Here is a 20335-nt window from a genome sequence, read left to right as displayed (position 1 = left end):
CAACTAACCCTACGGCCTCGCCTCTGGCAGCTGGGACTCCTCCCCCTGAGCTGCCTGAGTGTGGCAGAGGGACCATCACCCCTGTCACTCTATCTCCTCCCTCCTATCTGCAAGGGTAGCTCTGTGAACTCCACTGGGGAAAGAAACCGTGTCTTGTTAGACATTTCAGGCCAGAGTACTTGGCCCATGTTAAATGTTAAATCAATAGTCAGTTATTTAATATTTTAAGGAGTGCAGGCATTTCTGTCAAACTGTGCAAGCCATAGGTTGGCTTTTCTCCTTGGTAGCACTCAAGCACACTGCTCTGGTGGAATCATATTTTAAAGCCTATCACTGTTTTCCTGGTATTAGCATGTTGCCCCATTTTTACCTCTTTCTTTTGGAGGATTCATGCATTCACTGAGCATGTGAGGCACTGGATAGGATCCCGTGAAGACGAACAGGCTAGGGAGTGTGCATGTCCCTCAGTTGAATTGGCAAATAACACGTTCTCATGTTCGGGTCTCATCACCTGTGAACTAAAGCTGGGTCAAATCTCCACAAGGGTGTGATGCATGTGTGTGCATGTGTAAAAACCACAGGATCTACTTCATGAGCACATCGCCTGACTCCTGCACAGCTCACCTTAGCATAAAACTGGAAGAGAACAACTCTCACCTATTTTAAAAAATAAAGATTCTGCCTAAAGCCAGAATGTCTCTCCCAGCTCTTGCTGTCTGCAGGTGAATAGCTATGGCCCACCTGCCTGTCTGCTGAGTCTCAATGTGCTCACCTATGAGGTGCATAGAAGTCCACTGCTGGGAGGGGACACCCTCCCAGATGACGGACACAATGTGTCCTTACTGAGGATTCATGGGCAGGCACCGACACTATTTACTCTGGTTTTATTTCTCTAAACGGCCTTAAAGAACTTTGCTCATATGCAAACCTCTAAAGATTGTAGTGTTCAAATTTTACAAGGTTCTTGGTGAGCCAGATGGTAAAACATAAAAGTTGTTCCCATTTTAAGTTGAACCACATCCAATACTGGCTACATGTCATTTTCCTCGTAGTTCCAAATTAATTCCCTTCTCATTTGTTTCACTGTGACTTCCAGCTTGGAACTTCTGAGAATGATTAATGGGATTCCTTGAGTGGGTGCTTTTCAGAGGCCCCTCTTTGTTGTGATATCACAGGATGGAAGGTACACGACCGAGGTCTACAAAAGTAGAGGCCTGTGGCTGTCAGAAGTTGCTATGCTGATTTCACTTCCTATTTCATGCTTGCTTTCTCTTATGTGTGGACAACTAAATCACTGCGACACTTAGATCTTTGAAATAATGCCTCTTTCACAGTCAGACAGAAGACGTGACACTATTTTCCAAATGATATATGTGATACTTAATGAGTATCTTTAAATTTTAAAATTCGTGTAAGAATTTATCACTGAAAATATTATGGCTTTTGTGCCCAAAGAAGACTTTCCTATCATCTCTCTTATTAAAATAAGTCAACTTAATTTTTTTATTGAAATGTCTGGAAATGAACTGCCAGCAGACTTTCATCCATCTGGAGGAAAAAGAACACAGTAACACAGACAAGGTGAAAGCAAAGGCGGAGATCCTCTTTTCATTACTGGTCTTCAGATCCTCGGATTCTATCCACTCAGTTTTCTTGGCTCTCCTCTGTTGGGCTCCAAGGTCACCTCCAGGCTGTCACAGTAGCTCTTGGCCATTTGCTTATCAGAGCCTCTGCCAGACCCAACAGCACTGCAGCCAGGAGGAGGGCAAATAGAAGCGGCAGGATTTACTGTGAATTGCATTGTGAATGCAGCTGGATTAACTGGCTTGCAGAGCACCCGCCCAGAGCACCTCAGTCAGCACCTTTACTACAAAGTGGAAGTGCTCCTGAAGGGACTACTGTGCTCCAAGTGTGTTCCTAAATCCCTGCTCAGGTGCAGGAGCAACATGAGGGGCGGAGTGAAAAATAAGAAAAACACCTCTCCCCACAAAACACTCAAGGCACCAGACATCTTGAGGGACAGCCCAAGAAAAAAATTCTAGCACAGCTTAACCACACACAGGAAGTTCAAGAGAAGAAATCGCTGAGGTGGGCAGATGTTAGTTAATTCGGGAGTTCCCAGAGAACTGTCTGCTTCCACCCATGTGTCAGTATGACATTAAATCCTTTCCGCGCAATCCTTTCTGTGTTTGCTGAGTCCTTCACACAAGCCGTCTCCTTTGGGCCTTACCAAGTCCCTCTGAAAGATGCCCTGTCCTGTTCCCCTTGTTATAGATAATGAACAATGCTCAGAGAGGTGTTTGTTCTGGGTAGGAGAGAGCGAGTTCTGGGCACCTGCCTCAGGCATGCTGCTCAGTAACTTCCTAAGTCTCCTGTGCTCCAAAAATTCCACCAAGGACCTTATGTGTGAGAACACCGTGAATCCATTCACTGCATACACAGAACTATCTCACTTCGGCTGCTCATTGTAGCCAGGCTGTTTAGTGATAGGGGCAGTTTCATGAGATTTCTGCTCAACTATACAGTATCTTCTTAGCCTGCCTAGCCATGGCCCTACGTTGTTCTACCAATGCTGGGGACATCATGGCCTGCATTAGAATGGAGAGAGTGACGGGCTTGGTGGTGCATGTCTGGAACTGAAGCTCTCTGGGAAGCTGAGGCAGGAAGATCACACATGCAATCCCAGCCTGTGTAACTCAGTGACTTAGCAAGACCCGCTTCATAGTGGCTGGGGATGTAGCCCAGTATGAAGGCCCTGGGGTCAAACCCCAGTGTGGTTAAAAAAGGTGAATGGAAGAGAAAGGATTTGTGTCAGATTCAGATCAGACTTCACTATATATAGTTTTATATATAACTTTTTTAAAATTAAGGACAGAGAAGTGAAATTTCCACACTGGGAAACAGCCTAATTCTGGCTCCTGCTGCACTCAGGTTGCTGAAGCCCTTCCCTGATCCCCCTCTAGTGTCTTAGCTTAGAACTACATTTACTGGGCAGTGCAAGGACTCCCGAGTTGGCCCTTCATTCATTCATTCTCTCAGGGGAGGCGCAGAGCACCCATAAGCCTCGGGCTGTGCAGGGGCCCCCTGTGTTCCTCTCCTTCAGGCCTCCGTGAAGACCATGAGCAGATCTCAGCTTGTGTGTGCTGCATTTTAAAAGCAAAGTGCACACCCCGACCTCCTGGTCAACTGTCTCTGCACCCAACTCCAGTGCTCTACGCCCAGGGCAAGGCCCACCCAGCAGGCTGGTTGCAGAATGTGAGGAAGAGCGGGCAGGTCAGGGACCAGAGAGGAAGAAGGGGCCAGATCCTCCTGATGGTGGCTCCCAGCTCCCGGCTGGGCACCACAGAGAGGCCTGCGAGTGGCCAGAGAAAGGCACTGAGCCTGCTCTGTAGAAACATACGACAGCAAGGACGGAGACTGCCAGCAGTGTCACCGCGCTGGGCAACTGCAGCCTGTCAACGCTCTTCAGTAGATGAAGATAGAGAACTACGGCCACACTGGTTTCTGGGGCAAGGATACACCTGTCATTCCCTACACAGTGAGAGCAAATGGGTTTGAGGTTTATTCGGGTGGTGAACAGATAAACACGTCCACAGGGAGCATTTCTGAGAACAAGGAGAAAGGCGGGAAGGGGGACATGTGAGAGAACAGGAAAGGTGACCAAACTCCTGAACTCCAGGGCCTGGATGGAAGTGGTTGGTGAGGCGCACGGGGGCCTGAGTACTGGTTGGAGGAGGACGAGGAGGGTCATTAACAGATGAGCCTCGCTCAGACACCACTGTCGCTGCATGGGAGGGAAGAGCTCACTTTAGAAGCCGGATCATGCAGGAGTCAAGAAGACTCCCTAATAGGCAGCTACGCATTTCAGTAAATGCAGGGTTACTCGCTTAAACACCGCCCAGGCTGCGGTGTCTGACTAAAATGTTACTGTGCTACTTCCAAATCAGCGATGGAAACCAAAATCAGAGTTTCCAGAAATCTGCAAAACTGAGAGTGATCATTATCGATCATTAGAATTACAAAGTGCTGTGGGAAAATGCTTCCAGCCAGCTGAGAAAATCAAGGGCAGCCTGATGGAGTGTGCGCTGCATTTTAAAGCCACGGGCAGTTCCCAGACCTGCAGGGAGGGCTCTGAGATGGAGCACTTCAGGTCAGGGAGCTGTGGGCAGAGACCGAGGAGAGAAGGAAGGGGGGCCCTGGGGGGGCAGGCAGAGGCGGCACCTGCGGGCGCTGAGGTGGTGATGGGCCGCAGGCGCAGGGGACAGTGTGCGATGCCACTGTGCTGTGAACCAGGGTGGCAGAACACGAGGGCACCGAGTATGGACCCAGAAAGTAGGGCTCCCTTCTGTCGCTCACTCAGAACCGGCCCTGCAGCAGTAAGTCAGGGGAGAGGTTACCTCATGTTAGGTAACCAAAGGCACATTACCCTGACAGTCTCCTGGAAGGAGCAATTATGTTCTTAGCACCCATGGCTCTTTCACGGGAGTTGCATTACGCCTCTGAGGCAGTCCTGCAATCCATGGAGCAAGCTTGTCACTGTGGTATGGGGCCATGAGAAAGGGTACAGGGTCTGCTCGTGACCAGATCCAGGCACGGTTCACCCCTCACAGCACTGTTCATGGTACCTTCCAGAGAGGGAGAAATATTACATGTGGCCTGAAGGTTGAAGAGGTCCCCCCCAGCTAGACCCCGACCAGTCCATGCTTCCGCCTAGGAGCTAGCAGTTTATTCAGCAATCAGTAATAAGGCACAGTTAGCACACACTGTGTGGTGGAGACGCGGACGTGACCCTGTCCCTCCAGGCTGACAGCTCAGCGAGGAAACAGAAGCAGCTGCAGTGGAAGGCAATGGGTGCCTTTTTACAGCCTTACAGTAAGCGCTGGTTAGTAGGAGACTCACCACAGATCAGAACAATCAAGCCACCACACGGCAGTTTCTAAAGGAAAACTTAGGAATCTGGGTCCTGAATTTATAGTACAAAACTGACTTCAATCATTCTCATGTTTGCAGGTCCATTTTAGTGCTAATTGCCATGAATTCTTCCATCAGCTTCTTGACTTAGTTTGTTTTCCTAAGTTACCTTTTGTACTGTTCATTTAACCTTATTTCTGTTTTACTTCTTTTAATGTAGGCTTCCTTTCCTCAGCCTTTTTAGTACACTCTTGCCCCAAACTTCACAGTGACCTCTGATACCACCCAATGGGAGACTCAAGGTACTTCCTTGATACAGGGATGATGTTTTTCACCAAAATACCCCTTATATCATTCATAGTGTACTGTTTGTTGTATCAATTACAGATCACTAGCAACTAAGGAAGAGAGAGAGGTATTTATGAAGGCATGGCTTCAGGACAAGAAAATGCCATCCACTTGTGTGTCCCATGTGGGAGGGACATCGATTAACTGAGTTCGACCTCTTCATCTGCTACCCTCAGTCACAGAACTGCTGAACACAGCTAAATACAGCAGCGCTGTGACAGTAATGCAACGGAATGAACCCATAGTGAACATTCAAAGACAGCTGATCACATGATTTAAAAGCAAAGAATAAGTAGCTTGAATTCATCTTAAAAGACCATGACCCAGCCAAACAGGAGAAATGACCACCAGACAATTTGAATCTATTATCTATCAAAAAGATCCAACATCCCAAATCACAAAGAAGCCAAATGTGTACATGCACTAGATGGACAATATATTACAGATGAAGTCCATGAAGATTCCCCACCCTTGGCTGAATTTAGAAAGAAGATACTGCCAATCTCAGAACCTATTAGCAATTCAGAACACATGCACTATCCCTATTGGGAAAATTAGTCATCTCGGTGCTTCAGATTGATCGAAACAATTTAGGATGATATAGATCTGTCCAGAATTCCCTTGATTAGCTAAACTGGCTATTCCTGTACCCCCTCCTTCCTGACACAGCCATGTCCAGCACAAATCTAGCTCTTGGCTAGTTTTAAGGCAAAATAAATGTTTCGTGATATTTCACAATATCCTCTTTGAATTCTTTCTTTAGCAATGTTCCCTTAATCGAAGGTGAGTTTTTTTTATACCTGTTCCACTAACTACCAAGTGTTACCTTCTATCTAGTTTTATCTTTAAATTTGACAGAGACATTTCAGTCAACAAGTGAAAGATATAGAAGAGATGGAAAATAGCGTAAAAATAAAGTTCATCTAAAACCACTGAATTATCTTCTGAAGCAAAACTACTCTTCAAGATTCTCCAGAATAGTAGACTATCCATTTATAAGGGTGGCCTTCATTTAATATTGTAACGCCAAGACAAAATGATTCTAAGACGCTAAACTCCAAGCTGAAGTTAAAATGCAATGTGTGATTTTCCTCCATGTTTTTTTAAATTTCCACTTTTTAGTGACAATCCTGAAACTATTTTAATTTTTGCAAAATTCTATGGAATGAGAGAAGTTAAATTATTGCCAAAAATCATTCAAAATCAAATGAGTGTGTATCTCACAATATAAATATACAGTTTCAAGATTGCAATGATATATAAAATGGATACCAAAGTGTTCACCAGAGAGACTGCAGGACTAAAAGGATAAACAAGCTACAAAGGACCAAGGGGTGGCAAGAAGGGCATGCTGACAAGAGGGCTGCCAGCCCTGGCTGTGTGGATGAGGTTCCGGGCAGGCAGAGCTGCTGAGAATGCCGAGGGCCGGAAGCTTAAGTTGCAAATGCTGCTTTCTCAGGTTCCGGAGGCTGTGAAGTCGATGACCGAGGCACCGCAGGCTGGTGGCTGGTGAAGGGCACTCCCTGACAGTTTTCTCGCTTTACCCTTGCATGGCTGAGAGAGACAGACGGCTCCTGTCTCTCTATAGGAGCTCTAACCCCACAGGGCCTCCTGGCCCCTAGAAGCCCCCTCCAATCACCATCTCCCTGGGGCTCAAGGGTTTAGCAGATAAGGGTGCAGGGGGTGTCACTGAGTCCACTGCAGGTCGGAGGATCAAGGGCATCGGCAGAAAAGTCCCCGCCCCAGTGAGAGGGGCGAGGACCCAGGCTCCTCAGCTCCTGGTAACGTACCGGCGAATGCCACCAAAGCCGAGCAAGGCAGTGTCCAGCAGAGCCCCCTTGTGCCTCCCTGGCTCTGCTGGGCCACAAGATGAGCTGCAGAAGACTGGACTCAAGGCAGGGTGGGCCGGGTCCCGGAGGAGGACCTGCTCAGGCCCCTGGGGACTTGGAACTGCCTTAGCTTTGCTGGCTACAACCTCTTCCACGAAATTTGTGGAAGAGTTGAGGGTCTTCTAGAAACATGAAAACAATTATGGAATTGCTATGTTAATAAATAAATAAGAGCCATCCCCAACAGTTTTAGTTGCCCAGGTAATTTAAAGTTTTCTAAGGAGGGAAGAATTAATCTGTTTTTCTTCTTTGTTCATTACACAGGTAATTTTTTATATGTAATGAAAAAGTATGTTTTATCCCATAAACAACAAGTGTTACGGGATGGGACCTACTGAAGCTTAGATAACCTACTCTGATGGTGTACACGTGCAACAAATAACATGGAATTTCCTACCTGGGCTCCAGGAAGCTTTCTAATTTTCTGCTTACTCACAGAACAGTTCCAAATCCAGCAAATATTAGTTTTCAGGCATTAAAATTCAGGTGCAGTGCTCCACGGGATGCACACCTTCAAAAGAGTGGCCCGGCCAATGGACAGACTTACAATTATCTCTCACTCACCTCTCAGGAAAGCAGTCCTTCTTTGTAAGGCTTTTTATGGGTCAAATCACCTGCATGCTGAGTTAAAGTCATGCAAGAACCCCTGGAGTAAAAGGGACCTGGTATGATGTCTGTCTTCACTATATATTTCTTTCCATAAAGAAAGGAATAAAATCATCATGGTGAAAAATTTATTTTAAAAGCACCATTTAATCAACCCTGGTGTAAAATACATTGAAGTCACTGATTTACTTATAAAAACCACCATAAAATAAATAAGTGAGGAGGTTTCCAAGCAAGACCAATTTCATTATCAGGAATCTGTCATGGACTACACTGACCGAATTTCCCCAAAGCAAATATAAATTGAAAGAAAAATGGTGCCGCCATGGATACAGTGGTCACGAGGTTCTACGTATTTTCACTTCAAAGTGCTGGAATTTCTAACAGAACAGAAAGTCAAATGGTCCAGCGGGGACATTCCAGCCTCATGTGCCATATTGCCACACCATTCACATTTGTGTTTTCAACTGTGTTCTCCTCCTAGGGAAGTTTTTTGAAACACAGTAAACTCTATAGTAGCAAAAATTTCTAAAAATGATGGATGGAACTTAAAGGCAAAGGCTTCTGATTACATCAGGGTCAACAGTAACAGCATTAATAAAGCAATGTTAACAAAAGACAGTTATTGGCTTCTTGCAAGGTGCTGAAGCACCTTGTGTGCATTATGTTATTTGATGTCACTGCTCTGTGTAGAGGTGCAATGTTATAATTACCGACCTATGAGTAGCCTGCAACTCAGAGAGTTCAGCAAATTAGGCAGTGTCAAAATCAGTAATTATCAGAGCCAACTACAAACCCAGTCTGGTCTGACAAACTCGCTACTCTTGACCAAGATTTTTTTCATCAGTTTCTCCGCACCCCACACTCTCCCAGGGCAATGTTGCCAAAAGTTGTGCAACAGAATCAAAGTCCAAGAACATAGCGTCTTAAAAAGTCAAGGACTGGAGTAAATGGGAGTAGCTAGAGAGGTGCTCACTGTGTTCGGCTGGATAGTTTTGTTGGCATAAACACGTCCAGGGAGTGCATCCGAACACAGGGGAGACTGCCAACGCATGGTCGAAGTCTCCACACACAGATGGAGAAGACTGCTCCAAACTGCAAGTAAACTCTGCTCTGTCCACAAATGACCTTTGTGAATGGACTTTCTGTTGTTTGCTTGTATTCCTCTGCATGTACAAGGATGTGAAAACCCAAATAAAGGATCTCATTATATGAGGTGTCTGAGATGATCAGAAAATGCTAGAATTGCTGGGTGGAGTTTAGAGCCAAAAGGAAACTGACATTGCAGACCCCCAGGATTTCACCCAAACCTCAAGGAAGGTATCTGCATTTTTATGCCATCAAGTGAGAATTGAGTTGACTTTATGGCCTTGCTGATTTCAGGCAAATGCATTGAGCAGCAGCTGCTGGGCCTGAGGCCCTTCCATGCTTTCAAACCCATCCAGAAGGGCAGACCTCTGAGTAGTCCTTGGCTTCAAAGTACGCGTCTCACACGGCACAGCCCTCAACTTGCAGGGGTGCCATGGGTTCTGGGCGGGAACACTGCACCAGGAGCAGGTGGGCCTCGGGGAACTCCCCTTCCCCACTTGCTCCCATCCCAGGCTTCCTGTGTGCGTCTCACAGCAGGAGACTGCAGAGCAGCGACATCAGTTCTGCCTTCACGAGTGGGAACAACCCACAGGGGACCGGACAAGACTCGAAGTCGCACAGGAAGCCAATGCAGACCCCTCCACTCCCGACAACTTTCCAGGAGAACTGATTGTTTTCTATGAAACATCAAGTTCAGCCACAGAAACAGGCATTTTTCACTCCTATATGACAGGGGCATTAAAGAAACCAGCCTTACTCAATCAGCATCATAGCACCACTCAAGTGACAACCCATTAAAAACAATTTTTCTACCATGGAAAGAAAAGCCACTTTGGGCTTACTATATGAATTTTGAATGCACATTAAAAAATTATGGAGATATGAATCTGTCCAAATCACAACACAAATTACTGTGCTAGAGATAAGAAAGCTGATACGTGAGTAAAAAACATTTACTTGTACTCAGCATTCAGTACAACAACCACCAAAATGGGAGACTTGAGAAGAACCTAAACATGCAGGGAAGTCTCAGTGACTTGGGGCCAATTCCCAGCCCAGGTTTGACCCTTTCCCCATACCTTACTTACTCCCCCACTTCATTCTGGGAAAAGCCACACAAGGTTCCACCCCAGGGTCAGCATCTTTAGGGCACCGTGCCCTGTGTCTGCTCTGCCTCACCCCCAGGGCCCCACGCACAGTAGTGCCCCATGGTACTGCTGGTCTCATCCCCACCCACTCTCCCAGGCATCTCACCAAAGCAACTCTGCTGAAGGAGCCAGTGTCGGCCTTACCAGCACTGACAGCAGCCTGGAGAGACGTGGGTGCTTCCTGAGATGGGCAAGTGTGATCCTGGGTAGGAAATGGCAGACTGTTCCAAAGGGAAGCCCCAGTGAGAGTAATGAGGACAAGCAGTCGTTTGCACTGTGTATCCTCATTACTAACTACATCTGTACACTTACCACAATATAAATGGCGTAAACTGGTTTTCCATTTGGATTCCATCCCACAGATGAGGGAGGATTAACAATCATTAGGAAACACAATGTGATCTTATCCTTCTCGACCAGAATCACATAGGAACTTCCATTTGTGCAGGTCAAAACCTGTCTCATATCAGCAACACCATGTGCTGCAAGCTGATGGCAGGAAAGACCCAGCTGGGAGGGAGAGGGGGGAAGGAGGGGGGAAGGGCGGGAGAACAAGAACTGCATTTTATAAAGCAGGGAGCTAAGAAACACTGCCCAACCTTGATGGAATATACAGAGTCCACCAAAGTATGCATCCACACTCCAGCAGTTGGCCGTGCAAACATAAACATAAATGTCTGGAAGTTCATGGCCACCACTCTGAGCAACTCTTGTAATGTAGAGGGTTAAGGTAACTTATATTATTCTCATAACGTCTCAAGGATAAACTTATTAAAAGATTCTTTTCCTGATGTATCCATTTGTATGGTCCTGTCTCTGTCTGTCTGTCTCTCTCTCTCAAAGGTAACTAACAGGAAAGTAAAAATCATACTTATATTCAACAGAAGGGGTAACAGAGGGACGATGAAGAATGGACTAAATCCTTATCTATAACAGCATGGCATCAATAATGACATCACTAGGCAATACATAAAGAATTAAATGGCAGTGATGGTATATTATTTAGGGATCTAGAGGTGAATCCCCAATAAAGACATAAACACTAAATATGTCAGGGCTCTGTCTCGGGTAGAACGCTAGGTCAGGAGAGGCACAATCTGATATAAGGGAACTATTCATCAATGATAGTTATTATTTTTTAAGTCAATGTCAAAGTTGAAATATTCCAGCAATCTAGACACACTGATCCCACACAAAATACATTATGTTTCGTGAAAATACGACATGTGAAAATACATCAGGTCTTGTTCAGTTTTAAATTGCATTATATGCAATCTACAGGCCTTTAAGATATTATGTTTTTGTGTTGCTAATTGTAAAAATTACTATTTTGCACTGTGAACTTCAATTCTTGGATCACACATAATAAGAATTTGCCAAGGCATTTACAACTGAGAAAATCACCTTTGCATTTTTCTGAACTTTGCCAGAACTTCTTCGTCAAGAAGGAAGGTTTCCTGCATTTAGAATTATTGTATTTGTTTAAACTGGGGCCATGATTTTAAAGGAAATGACCGCATTAGACTGAGCTGAATCTGTGGGAAAGCGAAAATGAAAAACCCAAAGCAAAGAATTTGACACTGAGCTGCTGCAAATGACTTCAGTTACAGAAGGGAATTAAAATCCACTGGTAGAACACGCAGGGTTAAGTCTGCACTGGCTTCGCCTGCTGGCCCACCAGGACGCTGAGCTAGCGCTGACCCACTTACCACAGTGGATGGTGCCTGGGCTGGACCTCTCCTCTGCTCAGGGCTGGCCACTCTTGGCCCCCACACACCTGAGGGCTGATTTCACCCCTCAGTGTGACTTCAAGTCAAGCAGAAAACAGAGCAGCACGGCGTGGCTGGATGGCAGCCCATAGACCAGTTACTTTCACGGCCTGGCTATGGTTCCTTTGCGACTGTGGAGCGGCTCTTTCATTAACAGGAAGGGATGCCTCAAAAGCTTGAAATTGTAAAGAACTCTGGTCCGACCTGGACTCTACTTTTCATGTCTAGAGACACTGAAGGTAGCCAGCGTGGTGAACATCAAAGTTAAACATTGAGCAGGAAGATGACGGCAAGGGATGAACTGGGGTGGGCAGGGGATGGGGAGGGAACTGCGACAAGCAGCAGGTTTATTTACCAAAGGGCTCCGAGGCTGCTGAATCCCAAGCCCTGGTTTTGTGTCAAAATGCTCCCCAGCAGGTGGACAGGGCTGAGAGCCCAGAGACTGCAGCCAGGGCCAGCCCAGCCAGCAGGGGGCGCAGTTCCTGCCTGGAAGGCTGCCCCCGACCCAGCCATGGAAGGGTCCCCACCAAGCCCTCCAGCTTGGCGAATGGAATCCTATGTGACACTCAAAACTGTTTTTGAAGAATTTTGTGAGCTGAGGGGCAAGCTCTAAATCAGGCTGCTCTTAAAACAAGCTGGCCCAAGGTCAGCTGGGGGCAGGAGGCTTTGAACTCATTCTACGGAGCCATTCAATTGTGTTGAATGAACTAAGTAAACCTAATACTCCTTTGAAAACTGGAGCAAAGCTCACAAAGCCAATGTGACCTCTGACTTTCCAATCTGAACATCCTAGGCTGTGAGATGGGCCTCCAAAACACATAAACATCTGTGTGTAAAACAATCAGAGCTGATTTCCAAGCAGACATGAAGTTATAGAAAAAATACATTCACAGAAGTCGGGATTTTGACATTTTTTACTTCAGAATAACCCAGACACCCAAATACCCATGAAATATATAGCCTGGATATATCAAAGACAGTTCAAAGAACAAAAGAAATGAGTTAATTTTTTAGATGCGATCCAGAATTCTCTGAGACCTAGCTCTTAGCAACAGCAATCCACAAGTGATCATAAAGAAGCAAGAACATATCCTTCTCCTGCAACTTCTGTAAATCAGAACATCCTAGAAGCTTCCAGCAAGAACAGTACTCAGGAACTGCTGGTTCAAACTCTTCCCCAAATACATGTCCCACTCCACATAAGCCTGAATGGTTCTAGAGAACTCACACCTGTCAGGTGTGATACAGACTATGGCACAAGACCTGTCATTTGCTCAGCAACACCAGGCTTTGAGAGTAAGAACACAGAACCAACTCTAGGCTGCAGCAAAGGATACACTGAAGTGTCTAGGTGGTGTGGAGAGGTCTAAGGTTTTCTGAAAACCCAAAACCAAAGTGTCCTATAAATGGAGTAGGAGAATGGGCAAGTTCCACTGTGAGTAAACCAGAGCTAATCCACCGCAACACAACCCAACTGACCAGTTAAATGGCAAGATGCTAATGACCTAGTTGGCAAGGGCTGGAATAAACTAGTTAGGACTCAAAATGAGGCTTATTAGTCACACAGAGGGCAACTGGCATCTTTGAAGTATGGAGAGAAAGTCAGGACTCTTCGAAGAGGCCTCAGGACCCCAGAGACCGAATGGTTCGGGAAGAGGGAGAGGCTCACAGTGCAGTGCTGTGGAGCAGCTCAGAGGAGGCTTAGAGGACCTGGGCCAAGTCAGGTAGGGTGGGACTGGCTGCAAGGAGGGAGACTGTCTGAGGATGGGAGTTTGCTGGGTCACAGATTCAGCATCCAACTGGGTGTCTCACTGAAGCTTGGCTCTTAGGAGAGAAGACAGAAGGAGGTAAGGCTGCGACTGGTCAGTCATGTCACGTGAGCCGGCATGGGCAGCCTGGGGAGCCAGCGTTGCTGTGGCTGACGGATGGCGCGTGTACCTGTGCTCCATCATCCCAGCGAGGTCCTGCTTTCCTCTCGCTCCGTCGCTAACCCGGAGGGGCCTCTTCCGCTGCTGGCTGTTAGTGGTTGGTGCCACTGCCTAGGCTCAAGGCCCCCCGGGCCAGCTGCGCATGCCAGGTGGCTCCTGGATAGGGGCCTCTTGTTCTCTTTTCAGGGGGCAGTTGTGGACCGGAGGTCTGACCTGCTGGACAGCCGAGTGTCCGTGGGAGCTCCTCACAGGACAGGTACCTGCACAGAGGTGTGGCCCCTGCCTACAAGGGGTTGTGTTTATGATTCATGGAGAAAGATCTCACAGCTAGTCAAGTCCACACATGTCAAGGTTTGCTGGTAAAAACGTCCTAGTGTCACTGGTCAAAAATAACCCACTAGGCAGCCACTGTCTTTATCCCTCACCTTTAAAACATACAGGGAAACAGCTTCTCTGCAAAGCACCAGACTGTACCATGTATGTGGTTGCTTAGAGTCCCCAGGCCCAGGCCCAGGGTCTTCGAGGCACCAAGGGCCTGGTCCTTCCACTGCACCCCGGCAGCTCAGACCCTAGGGCCCTCTCCCCTCTGAAAGAGCAGACTCAGGGTTAGACCTCCAGTTTCTGCAGGATGGTCACAGGACTGTCTCCCTGTGTGGCAATCTCATACTAAATGACTGCTAATAAATTTCCCTGCATCCCAAGAATTGCCAATCCACTTCGTTTTGGGGGGTTTTTTGGTACCAGGGATCGAACTCGGGTCCTTGCGCTTGCGCAGTAGGCGGTGAAACCACTGAGCTAAATCCCCGGCCCAATCAATCCACTTCTTAAGCATGATGGTCACTGCTACTCAGCTACTCTTCACGTACCCATAGGTTTCAGAAGAGAAAGCGTTGGCCTCTAACAGAACATCAACGTGACAGTGCAAGCATTCATTCCCTAGAGATTCGTGATGAATCCGGGATTCCATCCCCCTTCACTATGGCAACAGCAAAAGTGTCCCTGAAGCCATTCCACTTGAAGCCCAGATACATGGAGGCAGAGGACATTTTATTTTGAAGTAACTTCAGTTATAATTTTCTCTGCAGAAGAGCACAACTTCCTATGAATTCTAAGAAACAAATAATTACACACAATCTTCCCTTTCACAGCAGCATGCCATGTTTCTTCAATAGGAAGCAGCCACAGACAGCAACATCGACGGAGGAGGACCCTGCAGGGCACCAGACCATCCAAGGTAGCCGAGTGCTAGTGGCTGAGTCACACCCACTCCCGTGTCCACACCTGCAGGTGCACACACACGCACAGGCACATGCACGCACACATGGATCAACATCTTTTACGCTTATCTTTTAGGCAAACGCTTCTATTCACAGAGTGCAGCTATTGGCAGCCTTGCTGGTGTTCTCAGACTAGAAAAGTCCCCCAGTGGACCAGGAGAAAGAGACATGCCAGGATAAGCTCTTTCTTTTCTTCCTTCCTCCCGGCCATGTTATACTCAAAGTCAGGACCTTTTCCAAATTTGCTAGAAAAAGACAGAATCAAGAGCCAAATAAAAGCCTATTTAACTTCTTTTTATTTGAAACTTCAAAGTAGGTCATTTGCACAGTGAAAAGGACATGGAAGAAAGAAGAGAAAATAGTTAACATAAAAACTAAGGCTCCCCACAGCGAAGCCTAAATCCAAATGCTTTTTTCCCTTCCACAGCACACTTGAAAAAAATGGTCACAAAATCAATTTTTGTTGTTATGTCTCCATCCAATCATTACGAAAGGCCACAAACTAAAAATGAAAAAGATAAAAATAATGGCCTAGCACTCCAAATGAAAGCATGAAGACATTAACCGTTTACAAGCCTGAAAGCTAAACTTGCTTTTTTCTTTTAACAAGCTCAGGAATCAATATTTTCTCTTGAATTCAATTTTCAGCTACGCTTTCAAAGCAAGGCTGGGTGCTTTTTCTGTATGTTTAGGGGAGAAAATGTGTGTTCTTAATAACTGGGGGACTAAAGCTCTTATTCACCTGAAAAACTGTTTTCCTGACTACAGCAATGGGCCATGCCGCGGCCTCATCACCCCAGACTGAATGCACTCGGATTTCCTGGGGAGCTGGAGCAGTTGCAGGGGGAGTTGCAGACCAAGCAGGTGAGGGCCCCGAGACTCCGTCTCCTTGGAGACCAGTGCAGTGGGTCCCAGGACAGCAAGGCCTAGAGCTAGGGAAAGTTCAACAGCCCCCGGCCTATGTCCAGAGACTTTGTCAAGCCCCTGGGATGGAGAGTGAAACATTTTATCTTAAATTCATTCAACAAATGGTCATAACACACCGCATTGGTTTCTTACGGCTGCCATAACAAAGCTCCACACCTAGGTAGCTAACAACCACAGAAATGTATTTTCGTGGCTCAGGAGGCTTATCCCTGAAATCAAGCAAGCAGGATTATGCTCCCTCTGATGGCTGCAGGCAAGAATCCTTCCTCGCCTCTTCGGCTTTGGGCTTTGCATAGCTGGACAGCACCCCTTTGGCTTGCCTGGGCTTGGAGATGGATCTCTCCACGTCCTCCTCTTCAGCACATGGTCTTCTCCCTTTTGTGTCTCCTGTTTCGAAGTCTTCACCTGGTGTCTCCTCTGGGCACAGGTCTGTGGACCCAAATTTCCCTCTTCTTATAAATCCCTGCTGTACTTCACGCTGACCTCATCTTAACGTGATCATATCTGCAGAGACCCTCTTTACAGTATAGCCACATTCCACGCTTCATGGACCAGAACTGCCATTTCCAATCCAAACCGTGGACACCAAAGTCTGGGATCCACTAAGACTGTACCTTCCACAATGTTCACTGGGTCAGCAGAGGGACTCAGGAAATCGCACCACTACTAAGCTGTAATCACTGAGAGTCCGTGGCCTGGGGTGAGCCCAGGCATTGATCCCCGGTAAAACTTGTCAAACCATCCTAGCACCTACTAACTTCGAGAAGCACTACATAAGGCTCAAATTGTATGGATCTTTGTGAAAATGCACAATATTTTAAAATAAAATATTTGCCTTCTTAGTATGCACTGGAAATAATGTTCTGGTAATTTAATCTATGCTGACAATATACTGTTTAGCAAACAGGGTTTTGATCATTGATAATGGCCTTCCAGAACACAAAACCTTCTCGCCCATGTGAATGTAACTATTTGATGAGGTTTTAAAATGAGCATAGCACGGATTATAGAATATGTAATCCTACATATAGCCTTCATATACATTCATAAATAAAAGTGAAGGAAGAAGGTACGTATTGAAAAATTGGATTTAGAGAAGTTAATCTACATAATTTACAATACCGTGTCTTTTTAAAGAGTTGCACATGATGCCATTTCTAATTTTGCTCTAGAATACTGAGCTCTCTTTGAACTTCTCTCTCCAAGTTAACCCCAATTTTCCAGTCATGATTTCAGAAAACACCTGTGAATGGTTTCTGAATTTTTCACATAGATAAATGTAATTGAGAGAGGGAGAGAGAGAAGCAGAGAGAGAGGGAGGGAAGGAGAGAGAGAACAAGTTAGGAAAGTGTTTAATATACACAATCAGGCCTAAAGTCCTAGAATGTGCTTTGAAAGTGGTTCATTAAGTAACATTGGACATTGTATTTTTTGGACTGAAGACAACTCTGAGTTAGTATTTGCTTGGTGGTTTTAGCAATTACTGGCTTAAAAAATGCTAATTTCATGAAATAGTAAATTTCACTGTGTTTATTATAAGATGATATAAAGGAATTTTGGAAATACTGACATAGTAAAATCTAGAGGAAAGTAAACAGTGCATTAATGACAACACCAAGGAATAGAAAATAAAGAAATACAGTATAATAAAATGTGAGATGTGAAACACTATTATGGAATTTACTGGAACATATTAATCACGTTAATAATAAAAAATATCACAAAACCTGTTCAGTTGGAAAAGGCAGGGATAAAGCATCAACATGTGATTTATGTAGCACTCGGGCACAATTTATCATATAAAGCACAGCCCTTGAGAGAGAGATGCTGCTGTTCGTAGTTATGCAAGGACAAGAGCTCCATGCACCGCCCTCCAGCCCAGGGCGGCCTCCGTGGCTTTGGTTCAGCACTGCTGTGCCTTTGCCTTGGCCCCTGGGAGGTCTTTCCCACGCTGCACTGGGGAAGAGCACCCACTTATCACTGCAAGGTGCCACCCACAGAATCCGTAAATTCCACCCCACTGTGAGGAGTAAGACTGACACTGCGCTAAAAATCAACTCCAAATCCCGGTGGCCAAAACTTAGAAAGTGCCCTTGTCTCTCGCATCGCCTCTTCCTCCTGAATACGCAAGAGGGATCTGTCCAGCCCAAGTCTGCCTATGGCCACCCCCTGTACCAGGAAGGGAAGAGTCCCAGGTCTCACACCAACCAGTGCCGTGCCCTGCCCCCGCCTCTCCTTCTCCAGGAATCCCACCAAGCTGCCCAAACAGAGAATGAAGATGCCACCCCTCCTTGGGTCTAGAGGAGGTGAGATGGAAATATTTGCAAATGTTAGTAATGATTTACCATAAAAATAATATCCAACCCAAGATCTCAAAACTTGCTCTTTATAAAGACTTTTCTTAGTCTTTTTCTTATTTTTTCTTTTTCTGAGGAAGAGCTGTTTGCTAATTTTCTCTCTGTTCTTCAATTTCCTCTCTGGTGTCGGTCTCGCTGTATTTTTTTTATCACTTTCTGAAAACTGGGTCTAAGTCCCTGGTACTGCAGAGCGTGTGGACTCAGAAGCCACATTTCACCCACACTGCTTTTGCACTGCCTCAGCTCCACAGATTTACCGAGTGAGGGTACCTTCTCCGACAGTCTCTGCGACCAGTGCAGGCCAGAGAAGAGCCCATTCGTCCAGAACCAACAAGGGACACTTCCCTTTCCCAGACAGGCAAAGTGGTGATGAGAACCCAACACAGAAATCTGCCCCTTTCAAGATGTCGCATGTGGGCTGATGGCATCGCACACCCGGAGAGGTGGAGGACACCCACAAAATTCCCCACGCAAGAGGACCCTACAGTGTGAACAGGGTGGGAAACAGGTTTTCAAAGTTGTTGTTCTGAGTGATGGCATTGGAAACGTGGAGAACATCATTTCCTTCTTTAGATGTTTTGTTTTCCTGATACTCTGAAGTACAATGCTATTACATTTCTAAATGGAAATACATTTTTATTTTAGCAAATAACTGTGTGCTTTGGGCTGGTTTGGGGTGTATTTGTCTTTTCTGACACGGTTGACTGTTAACCTCGCTCACTCATGCAGTAGGGCTTCAGGGTGTTTTCTAACACCATGAGATCATATATTACAATAACCAGGTGTTTAGAAGTAGAGTTACATGCAGTGAGAGGGGATTCCCTTTTTCAAAGTTCATATTCCAGATGTTATATGTGTATGCTGTTGTGTAGTAGGCAATAATAATGTAGTTCTACTTTTACATAATATAGTAAGAATTTAACCTCTACACTAAATATTGGGTGGATAAGACCAACAGGTTCATAGTTTTTCTTTACTCACTGGTGATATCTAACGTGGTTTTAATTCCTTAATTTTTCTTACATTTGCTTTCCAAATTTTCCACATTGTACCAGAATTATCTTAATTTAGAAAAATTACACAGCAGTATAAATTCCAAAAATGAGTAAATTATTATCATTCTAGCACTTTGTCAGTGAGTCCATTTTGATTTCCTTAAATATCCCCAAATATTTACCCACATAAAGGGAAAAATATATACTGATTTTAATTTTTTTACATCTAAAATTATTCTCTACAAAAACCAAAATATACTCCCTTCCAAACCATTAAAAAATAATACAATATTCCAAGCCCACTGTGCATACTTCTTGTTTTCATACTTTAGAAATATGAGATTTAAATCTGCAGTGTACTAAAATTTTCAAATTTAGCAGCCCGCAAGTTATTATAATCTTGTTTCTGGGGAATTTTTCAGCCTAAGGTAAACTGTGTTCTAGAAACTTCTGTGTCTGAGGCAGGAATTCTGAGTGAATGATGTCATCCTTCCTATCAATGTGATGCATGAGTACTCTCTCCATCCTCAGGGTGAATTACAGATATGTTCCAAAATGTGTCCTTATATGACATACCAGGAACCATCTTTAGCCAAAACAGGTGGAGAAAATAATTGTGTAATCTTATACACAAGTTTTAAAAAGCCGAAATGAAGCCAAGATTGCTCCTACCATTTCACACAAACTGTAATAGCCAAAATATGCATCAAGTAATTTTGTGTATCTTCAACATTATTTCTCTTTGATAGGGCACACTCTTTTTTGTTTTTTGTTTTTTTTGGTACCGGGGATCGAACTCTGGTCCTTGCGCTTGCGCAGCAGGTGGCAAAACCACTGGGCTAAATCCCCAGCCCCAGGGCACACTCTTTAATATTACATTTACTCATAAACTTGCTCTATAGCATTTTATGAATCTACACTATCAGTGTCAAAGCTGAATATTATTATAACACTATTGCAATTTAGTGCTGTTCATTGGTTCCCCATGCACGGTCCTACCTAGGGTGGATGACCCTGTAAGCCTGGGAGTCAGCAAAACCTCCAGTGTTCCCATTGTCCTCCACATGCACAGCCATTCATTCAGAGGCGTT

The 20335-nt window shown here is 45.4% G+C and overlaps 1 protein-coding gene across 3 annotated transcripts in view; it reads right to left on the bottom strand.

Moving 5' to 3' along the window:
* Positions 1-20335, bottom strand: part of Myo16 (myosin XVI) — a 531552-nt gene that overhangs the window by 450971 nt on the left and 60246 nt on the right. The window lies entirely within an intron of this gene.

Source organism: Heterocephalus glaber, unplaced genomic scaffold, assembly GCF_053883595.1.
Source record: "Heterocephalus glaber isolate CG9 unplaced genomic scaffold, H.glaber_assembly_v1.0 deba00001579, whole genome shotgun sequence".
Classification (NCBI taxonomy): Eukaryota; Metazoa; Chordata; class Mammalia; order Rodentia; family Bathyergidae; genus Heterocephalus; species Heterocephalus glaber.
The sequence above is the reverse complement of the archived record's forward strand: the minus strand, read 5'-3'. Positions and strand labels throughout refer to the sequence as shown.